Source organism: Paroedura picta, chromosome 3 (assembly GCF_049243985.1).
Source record: "Paroedura picta isolate Pp20150507F chromosome 3, Ppicta_v3.0, whole genome shotgun sequence".
Classification (NCBI taxonomy): domain Eukaryota; kingdom Metazoa; phylum Chordata; class Lepidosauria; order Squamata; family Gekkonidae; genus Paroedura; species Paroedura picta.
Genome location: NC_135371.1, coordinates 95,212,619 through 95,224,849, shown reverse-complemented (window position 1 = coordinate 95,224,849; position 12,231 = coordinate 95,212,619).

The window sequence follows — 12,231 nt, the reverse complement described above, 5'->3', positions numbered from 1 at the left end:
GGGCTCGCTGGCTCCGGCGGTGTCCTGGGCCTTCCGTGCGGCTTGAAGCGTCTTGCGGGGGCCGGCGAGAGGGGGTGGTGGTGGCAACGGGGCGAGAGGGACAGCAGGAGGCATGCGCCGTACTCGGCGCATGCCTGGCGTGTCAGCGGGCAGGGCGTGGCAGGGGGCCAGGCTTGGTGGGCAGGAAGGACGCAGGCGCAGGGCTCCGTGCCTGCGTGTTTCAGTCTGAGTAAGAGGCTTCGGGTGTGCGGGTCGCTTGGGTGAGTGCGGTCGAGGGGGCAGGCAAGCGGACCAAAGGGAGGTGGGTGCCGCGTGTCGGCGAGGCATGTGGATGGGGGGGGGGTGTCCGGAGTGGGGAGGTGGGTGGTTGAGGGTGGGAGTGTGTTTGCCGTGGAGTCCAGGGCATCGGGTAAGCTAACCGTGTGGGTGGCTCGAGGTCTTGTGATTGGCGATGGCGTGTCCTGACGGCTCCTGGCAGGCGGGTGTCGGCGGGTGTGGCAGGGTGAGCAGGAAGCGCAGCATGTGGAGGACGGCTGTAGGGGGGATGCCCGTGCAGGTCCCCCGGCCGTCGTTGCTGAGTCTTGCCATGGGTTCGTCCAGTCGAAGTGGGAGGTGGCGGCCCCACTCCTTTGGCGGGCAGGCTCTATGGAGGGAAGGGAGATGCTCTGGGTGGCCAGTCCAGGGCAGTCCAGGGCAGGCTACGTGCACCTCCCAATTGGCCACTTGGCCCTAGAGTGGCACTCAGAGGGGCCCAATCAGGAGCCGCTTTGCGGCTCCTGATTGGACACCCCCGAGTTTTTATCCCGGCCGGGTCCTGCCCTAACTCCTCCCCAGGAGCCCTTACTCTTTTATTTAATCTGCTCCGCAGGAGCGGATTAAAGATGTGATATGTTGATATTCCTGTGTAAATTTTTTGTCAGGGACATACCCAAAGATATACACAAAATTTTGAGTTGCGATTGGTAAAGCATTTTAGAACAAGGTGAAAATTTTGTTGGGCCAAATCTATATGCTTAGTTTCCCATGAGAACTTGCAAAAATTGCATCCAGAGCACTTAAAATGTCCAGCTAGCCCAAGCAGACTGTTCACAATGGCAGTACAATCAGTGTTGGTGAGCCAATGGCTAGTGGATCGGGCTTTTATAAATGACTTTTACAAAGAATTTTTTTCCAGAGTAAAATATGGCAACTGCAAAACAACTAAAGAAGAAGTGTAGGCAATGTAGTGTGTCTTGAATTTGCAGTAGACCTAACATCAGGAAAGAAGCATGTGTTCGTATGTGCAGGAGGGGCACTAGGGACGTAGTCTGGGAGGCAACGGAACAGCAGCCCGAAAAAGTTTGGGAACCACTGTTCTAAATCCTTTGAAGCCACTTGTGCTTAGCAAAGTGCAACATTCTGTGCTGCAAAGGAAAGGTAAAATCTGACCCAGCCAGCTATCCTGAACGAATGTGAACACTTGTCTGGTATTCTTCCACTGATTCAAGTTCCAGGTAAAGTTTGCAACATTTGGACACTTAATCCAGAGGAATACAAAGGGGCTTTTTGCATGCCTTCAAAATAGCACAATGGTTGCCAATTGAAAACTCTACTGATTTGCTGTTTTGCACAACGTCGTCGACAATCTGCCACACACCTGAAACCAATCTGCAAAAAGCGCTTCCTTGTAGCGCATTCAGGGAAATCCCCAAAAGTGGATTCACCCTCAGGAAAGCGATACACTCCTGCAGCCAATCTGCAACACTAGCGAAAAAGACCTGTGCGTTAACATTGTTGCGGTTTCTACAAAGTCCCTCCCCCTGGCTGTCTTCTCTGATCTTCCGGCGAAGCGATCACCATTTCTTTTCTCCGAGCGAGCGGGGATAAACGCACCAGCGAGCCTCTTTCTGTTTAGAGGCTTCCCTGGCTTCAGTCCCTCCCCTTTAGTCACTAAGCACAAACCACAGAAAAGCCCGTTTGCTGATGTATTTTCCCATTAATTTTTACACATTCAGTCAGCCGAAAATCGGGCCCGTGAGAGGGGGGGGGATTTTTTTTTTCACTCGGAGGAAGCGTGGCAACGATCAAACGATCAAACGACAGCTCAAACACATTAGGCAGCTGGATGGGTCTCTCCGTTGCAACGAATCTACACAGATTCGTTACAATGGGTCTGTTTTTTTTAAAAAAAACCTTTCTTAAAGGGAAAGGGGCTGTTTGGGTGCATGCTAACGGCTGCCCATTGGCTGCTTGATGGCCAGGGGCGGGACGAGCATGGCAATAGCGCTTCCTTTCTAGCGATTTCTGCCGAGACCGGAAGCCTGTGGGAAACGCTACAAAACGCAACTGGATTCCACTACAAAGGCAGGTATGCATAACGACGAATTCCACTATTTTAAATGGCGATTTTTCATTCAGTGACCAATTTGCTACAAAGATCCCGGTGCGTAAAGCCCCAAAGTCTTTTGCTTTCTGGGATACAAAATGCAAAGATGAAGAAGTATCAAGACCACTTAATATATACTTTCCTTATTTACTATCTGCCTTTCTCATTGGAACTCATGACAGATACACAATATGAGACTATGAAATGTAATAGCATTATTACAACAAACAATGCAATAGAATTAGGATCACAAAAATTTAAAGACAGTTCAGAAACAATTTCAGGCAAGATGTGTCATAAACAATGCAAAAAATGTAACTACAAAAAGTAGAAATGATGCAGTGAGCGTAAACAGTTAGGGATGCCAGTCTCCAGGTGGGATCTGAGGATCCCTTGGAATTATATCTCATCTCCAGGTGGCAATCAGTTTCCATTATACTTCACTAAGGTCCTGCCCATCCCAAATCCCACCCACACTCAGCTCTACCTCCAGGTATTTCCCAACCCAGAGCTGTCAACCCTATAAACAGTGTAATAGACTATGATCCTATATAAGAACAGCCTCCATTCCATTATATGGCAACATTATTCTGTTTATAGAAATGCCTTTCTGAACAATTTTGTTTTTCATAGATTCAAGTGGATAGCCATGTTTGCCTGAAGTAATATAACAACATTTGAGTCCAATGGCACCTTTAAAACAAACAAAGGTTTATTCAAGGCGTGAACTTTCATGTGTACACACACTTCCTCAGACAATGGAGCAGGAATCATAGGACTACAGATATAAGGAGAAAGTAAATTAGTAGCAAATTAGTAAACAGCATCAGAAGTCCAAATATGGTAATTGGTAATTCTCTGCTTGAATGGTAATTCTCTGCTTGAAAAGCCAATCAGACCTGTGGGTTCCAGTGTTGTTCACAAAAACATGGGGCAATAAAAATGTAGTGATTAATGGCAGACACTTTCCCAGTTCTTAAAAGAAGTAATTAAAAGTGACTTGTTGCTAGCCCTATCCTTCTCCACCCGAGCATGGAGAAATCCCCACATGCGACAAGCCGGGCTGAGTATGTTATCCTGTCCTGAGAACAAAGAGTTGGATCCTAAATAGCATTATGTACTTATTTACATCACATAACAATCTCATTGTCCCAAATAAAATAAAAAGAAGGGATTGTAAGAAGAGTTGGATTAGGTTAATATACATCGTGAGATAAGAAACCAATATCATTGTTGAGTCCTAGGTATTCCATTCTTTTTAGTGTTGTAGTAACTTGCATTTCTGTAGTCTCCTTTGCTAGTCTGTTCTTGAAGATCCTTTGCAATAAAACAGCAACTTTGAGGTCCCTTATTGAATGTCCTAGAAGGCTGAAGTGTTCCCCTACAGGTTTCTCAGTCCTGTGATTTTTGATGTCAGACTTGTGTCCATTTATTCTTAGGAAGAGGGTTTGACCTGTTTGTCCTATGTTGTTTTCCATAGATTGTGGAATAACAGAAATGTGAGGATCTTTATTGGCCTTTTCAGGTCATGAGAGGCCTTGTAAGTGATAACATCTGGCTCCCTGATGCATTCATTTGCTTCTACTGTAATAATACTGGGTCCAGCATACCCTGTAGGCTCTTAACCAAGTCAGAGAGTCGCTACTGAACACCATCAAATGCAGGAAGCAAAAACAGTCAAAATAGTCAAAGTAATAGAGGATTATGCTCATACTGCTGAGCACTACTGTGGTTACACACAGAAGATGGTTTATGGAAGTCCAGTATGACTTTCAGAATCTCAGTGGGGAGCATAGTATTGCTGCTCTGGGTTGGGAAATACCTGGAGACTTTAGAGATAGAGCCATGAGTCGGCAGGATTTGGGGCAGGGGGCACTTCAGTGGAGTATAATGCTATGGAGGCCACCTTCCAAAGCAACCATATTCTCTAGGGGAACTGACCTGTGTCACCTGGAGGTGAGCAATAATTCCAGGGGATTCCCAGGTCTTACTGGGCACTGGAACTGCCAACTCAGCATATCTCTCTTCGAAACCATGAAAACCATAAGCAAGCTAACATTCCTGCAATCATAGCATTGGAGAAGTAGTGAGCTTGTGCAACATGCTTCAACATAAGGGCAAAACTCATTGCTTCCACATTCAGTGACTGTGGTGAAACTGCTTCTTGACACAAATATAGAACTGTGTTCAACCCATGGGTTGATGCCCATTTATTGGACTGCTGTTGTCTTAACCAGTATACCAATAAAGTATAGTCACACCACCAAATAACACTGGAAAAGTCCAGGGAAAATATACTTGTCTGCTTGTGTAAGATGAAGCCTTTTGGCACACTTGTTACAAAGAACCACATCTCAAATTCCCCCAAAGAAAACCACCTTGCAAAATGTCACTATCCACATAGTTGCTTTATCAGAATGGAGCTGTCCTCTGAAGCAGTGGTCCCCAACCCCCGGTCCACGGCCTGGTGTCGGGCCGCGAAGGCCTCGGTGCTGGGCCGCGGCTCCCTTTTCCCGCCCCCCCCCACAGCGAGAAGCTTGCCAGGCTGCGAGCAAAGCTTGCGGCCCGGCAAGCTTCTTGCTTTGGGAGGGGGCGGGAAGAGAAGCTTGCCGGGCCGCAAGCTAATCGGCCGCTTCGGCGGCCGATTTCCTTGCGGCCTGGAGGGGCGGGGAGAGGGAGCCGCGGCTGCCAGCATGTCGGCGGTGCAAACGCGCACACGCAGACTTGCCGCACGTCCGGGGGCGCAAACGTGCACGCGCAGCAAGTCTGCGCGTGCGCGTTTGCGCTGGGGCTGCCGCGCATGCACGGGGCCCCAGGTTGCCCTCTCCCCACACCCTGGCGCAGCGGTCCGCAGCCTAAGAAAGGTTGCGGACCACTGCTCTGAAGTTAACCATTCTGTGAGCCCACCCTGTCAGCTTCTCAGAGGATTTTGATAATTCCTTCAAGATATTTCATTTCCTCTAAGCAGCATAAGCCAATAATTGACCTATGTAGTCTGAGCATTGGTCTACACAATATGCACAGTAAAATGGTTGTGAAATGGATAGGGCTTTGCCCTATTTCTGTAGAAGCTTTGCCTATATTTATATTTTTAACAATATCATTTAACCTTGTTAGCCATTTAGTTGTAAGATAAAGTTGACAGTCTCCAGGTGGTAAATACCAGGAAAAAGGGATTGTGTAATCGTTACTCTGAATCTATAGTAACTAATGCTTCCAAAAGTGCAAAATAATTATTTATAATGAGAGTTGGAGCAGAGTTGTTCTCTCTTGTCCTGGGGGGACGGTCCAGAAATTAATTCAAAAAAATTTCCATTCTTCCGGAAGAAGTTCTGACAGTTAGAGTGTCAATCCGCCCCAAGCAGACAATGGGGAGCCGCGCGAAGCGCGGCTCCCCATTGCCTGCTTCACTCGCTCGGAAAATGGCGGCCCGCCTGGTGAGAGCCTCGGCTGGGGGGTGGGCCGGGAAGCCTTCTCTCGGCCGGCGGAGCGGCCTCGCAGCGTTGTGGACGCTGCGAGCCCGCTCCGCCGGCCGAGAGAAGGCTCCAGAGAGCCTCGGGGGGGGGGGTGGATGGGTGGGGGGGGGGAAGGGAAGCCTTCTGCCGCCGGCCGCAGCGGGCTCACAGCATCTACGACGCTGTGAGCCCGCTGCGGCCGGCGGCAGAAGGCTCCAGAGAGCCTCGGGGGGGGGGATAGGTGGGGGGGGAAGGGAAGCCTTCTGCCGCCCCAAGGAAGCCCCCGCCGCAAACACAACACAAGACTCCAGCCGCCGAGAAGCTGCAGAGAAAAAAGAAACACCCCCGGAGGAGCCTTTCGCCGCTAGCGCGACGAGAGGCAGCAGAAAAAAAAACCCCTGTAGGAGCTCCAAGCCGGCGCGCCGACGAGAGGCAGCAGAAAAAAAAACCCTGTAGGAGCCTTTCGCAGATCCAAGCAGCAGAAAAAAAAACCCTGAAGGAGCCTTTCCCAGCTCCAAGCAGCAGGAAAAAAAACCCCTGTAGGAGCTCCAAGCCGACGCGCCGACGAGAGGCAGCAGAAAAAAATTAACTCTGTAGGAGCCTTTCGCAGATCCAAGCAGCAGAAAAAAAAACCCCTGTAGGAGCCTTTCCCAGCTCCATGCAGCAGAAAAAAAAAACCCTGTAGGAGCCTTTCCCAGCTCCACGCAGCAGAAAAAAAAAACCCTGTAGGAGCCTTTCCCAGCTCCACGCAGCAGAAAAGAAAAACCCTGTAGGAACCTTTCCCAGCTCCACGCAGCAGAAAAGAAAAACCCTGTAGGAGCCTTTCCCAGCTCCACGCAGCAGAAAAGAAAAACCCTGTAGGAGCCTTTCCCAGCTCCACGCAGCAGAAAAAAAAAACCCTGTAGGAGCCTTTCCCAGCTCCAAGCAGCAGAAAAAAAAACCCCTGTAGGAGCCTTTCCCAGCTCCACGCAGCAGAAAAAAAAAACCCTGTAGGAGCCTTTCCCAGCTCCACGCAGCAGAAAAAAAAACCCTGTAGGAGCCTTTCCCAGCTCCACGCAGCAGAAAAAAAAAACCCTGTAGGAGCCTTTCCCAGCTCCACGCAGCAGAAAAAAAAAAACCCTGTAGGAGCCTTTCCCAGCTCCACGCAGCAGAAAAAAAAAACCCTGTAGGAGCCTTTCCCAGCTCCACGCAGCAGGAAAAAAAAACCCTGTAGGAGCCTTTCCCAGCTCCAAGCAGCAGAAAAAAAAAACCCTGTAGGAGCCTTTCCCAGCTCCACGCAGCAGAAAAAAAAAACCCTGTAGGAGCCTTTCCCAGCTCCACGCAGCAGAAAAAAAAAACCCTGTAGGAGCCTTTCCCAGCTCCACGCAGCAGAAAAGAAAAACCCTGTAGGAGCCTTTCCCAGCTCCAAGCAGCAGGAAAAAAAAACCCTGTAGGAGCCTTTCGCAGATCCAAGCAGCAGAAAAAAAACCCTGCAGGAGCCTTTCCCAGCTCCAAGCAGCAGGAAAAAAAAACCCTGTAGGAGCCTTTCACAGCTCCACGCAGCAGAAAAAAAAAGCACCTCCTGGTGTCCCCTGGGTCCTAGCGCCCATTGCATTCCTGGTTGCAATGGGCTTTCTTGCTAGTCTTTAACCGCTCCTGCGGTTAAATAAAAGGGTAAGGCCACCTGGGGAGGAATTAGGGCGGGCCCTGTCCAGGATAAAAACTCAGAGGGCCCAATCAGGAGCCGCGAAGCGGCTCCTGATTGGGCCCCCCGAGTGTCCATCCAGGGCCAAGCAGCCAATGGGGAGGCACGCAAAGCACCTTCCTATTTGCCCCTCACCAGGACAGACCAAAATTCCATTCACCCAGCCCAGTCTGGCTGCCAGTCTGCTCCTGACCACTGCCAAGGGGGATGAGAACAGAGGCTGTGCCAGCCCTTTTCGCCCCAAGGCTGTTCTAACTGTCATGTCCAACTGCAAATTGCCTCAGAACCCTGACAGAGCTGGCAGGAGGCTGCAGAGTGCTCCCCCTCCCCCCTTCAGGCCTGCTGCGAAGGAACCTCTGACAGGCCCTGACTGAGGGGAGGGAGGCCTTTCCAAGAGCAACGCAGGAGAGTCTGAGGGCCTTCCTTTTGAAGGGGGGGACTTTCCCCTTCTGCCAAACAGTTGCTTGACAGGGAGGCCACAGAAAAGCCCCTTTTCACTTAAAATACTGCTCTGGCCAGGGGTTAGACACAGCCAAGCCATGTGTCGTTCTTCTTTGCAACTCTCTGCAGATTTGAGGTCACTGCACAGCATTATTCTGCAGAAGAAACTGGCTCTTTTGTCTCATCTGTTTCATCTGCACTACAACCCTGTGCAGTAGGCCTCAACATTCAACCCCATGCCCTTACAGACTGGACAACTCCTCCCCTTCCTCTTCCCACTGCCAAGCTCTAGCGACCGTTGTATTCTTGGAGACAACGGGCTTTGCCCCTAGTTAGTAATAACCAAACAATACTGTAATATTCCTCTCTTTCCTCCAGGGTCACAAACAGAGGGTAGCAATAGGAGAGAACCAATTGCATTGCAGGCAACTCCATTGCGGGGTGCCACAAGGAACTATTCTTTCCCCAGTTCTATTTAACATCTATATGCAGTTCCTTGCCCAGCTGATAAGGAGGTTTGGACTGAGATGTCATCAGTATGCCTACAACACCCAGCTCTTCCTCCTGATGGATGGCCATCCTGACTCACCCCCAGATTCATTAGTCAGATATCTGTAAGCAGTGATGAGCTGGCTCAAGCAAGGCTGTCTGAAGCTTAATCCTGCAAAGATGGAGGTCCTGTGGTTTGGTAGGAAATGGCCAAGTGAGGAAGTGCAACTGCCTGACCTGGATGGAGTGCAACTGCATGCTCAGCCAGGAACCTGGGCGTGATCTTTGATACCCCCCTCTCCATGGAAGAACAGATTCCAAAGGTAGCCCAGTTGGTGTCCTTTCTCCTACGCCAAGCTACTCATGCCCTACCTGGCCTCAGAACACCTAGCTACAGTGGTCCAGGCAAAAGTCACCTCTAGGCTGGATTTCTGCAATTCACTGTACACAGACCTACCCTCATCCCTGACCTGTAAACTCCAACTGGTGCTGAATGTGGTAGCCAGGGTTCTTACAGGAACACCTTGGAGGGCCAATATTTGGCCCACACTCCAACAGCTTCACTGGCTACCAGTTGACTACCGGATCAGGGTTAAGGTCCTGGGAATCACCTTCAAGGTCATACGTGGTCTGAGCCCTGAGTATCTGAGAAACCACCTCTCCAACTATTCCCCCAAAAGAGCTTTATGCTCCTCCAACACCAACAAACTGGCGATCCCTTGCCCCAGGGAAGCTCATACATCAATGATTAGAGCCAGGGCTTTCTCAGTCTTGGTCCCCACCTGGTAGAACATGCAAAAAAGAGCTCTTCCACCAGGCATTTGGTCAAATCAAGTGAACAACCAGCCAACTGTCAACCAAAAGCCCCATAAACTACGCTAATAGAAAATGGAACCACAGTGCAGACAAACCAAACTGTTGTTTATTGTTTATTGAGTACTGTTTATTATATTATGCAGTTTGATACAAGTTTTCACAGTTAAATAAGTTGTATATTGTACTGTATTGTGAATGAGAGTAACAATGTAAACCACCCTGAGCCGAAAGGGAGGGCAGTATATAAATATAATAATCAATCAATAATTTTTGTACAATATTACAACACAAAAAATAATTAAGGCAAGAGTTGAACAGGTTATTTATTTATTTGATTTTTATACTGTCATTCCTACAGCTTAGGGCGGTTTAGTTCCAACTAAAGTCCAAAAGAGGATATAGTAGTCCCCCATTTCACAGGGTGGCTTCTACAGTGGACCCAACAGAAGTAATAATGTTATCAAGTTCCTCAAGGGAATAAATAACAGTTTGACTTAGAAGAATTCTCCAAAAAGTAAAGTAATTCCTTAAATCAATGGTACTTTTTCAAGCTGCACATAGCCTGCTCAGTGTTGTAGCTAGAGATCTCCAGGGATTATAACTGATCTCCAGACAACAGAGAACAATGCACCTGGAGAACATGGCTGCCTTGGAAAGGAAACTCTATGGCAGGGATGGCCAAACTGTGGCTCTCCAGATATCCATGGACTACAACTCCCATGAACTGGTAGGGGCTCTTGGGAATTGTAGACCATGGACATCTGGAGAGCCGCAGTTTGGCCACCTCTGCTCTATGGCATTATACCCCATTGAAGTCCAAACCTCACCCTTCCCAGACTCTGCTCAGAATCTCTAGTTATTTCCCAATCCAGAGTTTGGCAGGCGTAGCCAAAAACATTTCTCCCCCACACTTCCAGATGAAGAACTTTCTGGATTGTGGTAACCTAGCAACTGCCATCCTTGTCTTGATAACATCAAGGACTGACTAATGCACTGTAGTCTTCATGGAGCTGCCCTTGAAGAATGTAGGGAGTTTTGCCTTATGCAATTCTTTGGATGATCCTCATTGATAGGGGTGCATCTGGGCAACATTTGGCACTTTTCAGCCCCACTGATTTGCAAAGGGTATGATTCACATAACTCTGTGCCTGAGACAGATCAGTAAAACCTGGTTTTCCTTCTCCCACCCAATTGGACCCACTGGCACATGTGTAGGCAGTGTGTGCTGGTTTAGGAATGGAAAGCAGCCTGAGCACAACCTGAGACCCCTATCTAGCTATCCATCCCGTCTTGCAAAATAGTCTCATTTATCAGAAAGGGAAGGTTGCAAGAGGATAGACAGACTTTCCATTCCCACTACATTGTTTTCAAACTGCCTGCACATATGCCCATGTACACATGTAACTCTGGGTGTGTGAGAGGGGAGTATTCGAACCCTCTGTACAACTTGAGTGTTCATGGCCACAGCTATAGGTAGTTCAGCTGTTCACAGTCCTAGATATGAAGACTTTTACTGGGCCCAGGGTAACACTGTTTTCCTTTTTTACTTGAAACACATGACCAGATACATTTTAGAACTGCACTTCCTTCCTGTGCAGTCAGAAATCCACTCACTAAGAATATATATTCTTAAGCTTCCTTTTGAGAGGTGCTGCACAGGTTTCAGCAGAGGTGGGGTAAAACATGGTGAGAGTGTTTATTTACAATGAAAATGTCATATGGAACTGTGCAATCTAAAGGCTTCTTTGCTTCCTCCCACATATTTATGCCTGCTGTAAAAGTGGGGTTAATGTATGGTCACCCCTCTTTGGAGTTGGTAACCTGTGGTAATTTGTACATGTGAGTCTTGCACAGGGCCATACCAGTTGCACCTTGAGCCATGCCCAGGACTATCAAACACTACATCACATTTCTCTTCTTTCAACATTTACTTGATTGTTTGATTGATTTACTACATTTTTTACCCAGCCTTTCTTCCCAATAGGGTCCTGAAGCATCTTACATTGTTATCTTTCCCCCCATTTTGTCCTCACAGCAACCCTGTAAAGTAGGCTAGGATGAAAACACTTGACTGGCCCAAGGTCACCCAGCAAGCAAGCAAGCAAGCATTCATTCATTCATATCCCACTGCTCCCAGCACAGCTGGGAGTTTCCTTCCTATAAACTACAATTACCAATTACTGATTGTTTTGATTTATATCCGATGTAACTTGTAGGCTCAAAGTGGGTTAAAGAAGCACTTCCTAGTGCTGCAAACACTGCCCAGGAGGCTTGTGGTAACTGAATTGTTTAGACAATGGCAAACCAATTAAATTCAAGTTACTGTTTAGCAATGCACATGATTGGATCCTATTATTATTCAGGCCTCATGGAAGAGGAACCTCCAATCTTCCACCTCCTACTTGCAACTTTACCACCCTGCCAAAGAAGTCTTGTGCCCAGAATTTGGTTGAATCCCACCCCTACAGAACAGGGTGAAGGCTTTGAAGTGGGAGGGAGAAATCCATGAAAATTCCTTGATCTCTGGTAGTGGGAAACCTGGCTGAAATCCAAGATAAAGTCTCTCTTAAACATGTCTCCCACTGTACATACCCAGTCCCATGAGAAGGCTAGTTTTCTGCAGGTATCTGCCAGTTAAATGCCTGCTTGTTGAAGAGTTGTTGCAGAGTAGGGTGGGCCAGGTAGAAAGTGTCTGGTGGTGGTCGCATTTTAGAAGCTTTGCCCACTCAACCCCTCCCCCCCATTCCATTCCAGCAGCACCAGTTGGTGAACTGGCACAGGCACATCCAGGTAGAGTTGCTGGGTCCAGGCTGGGAAATCCCTGGAGATTTTGGGCTGGAGCCTGGAGAGGGTAGAGTAGGTCTCCAGGAAGCTGCTTTACACTTTGACAAGAAATGCCATGCAAGTGTGCAGCCCCTGGCCAACATCAAGTTTCTACAAGCCTTGAAGGGTAGGGCAAGAACCATTGATGGCTCTTGAAC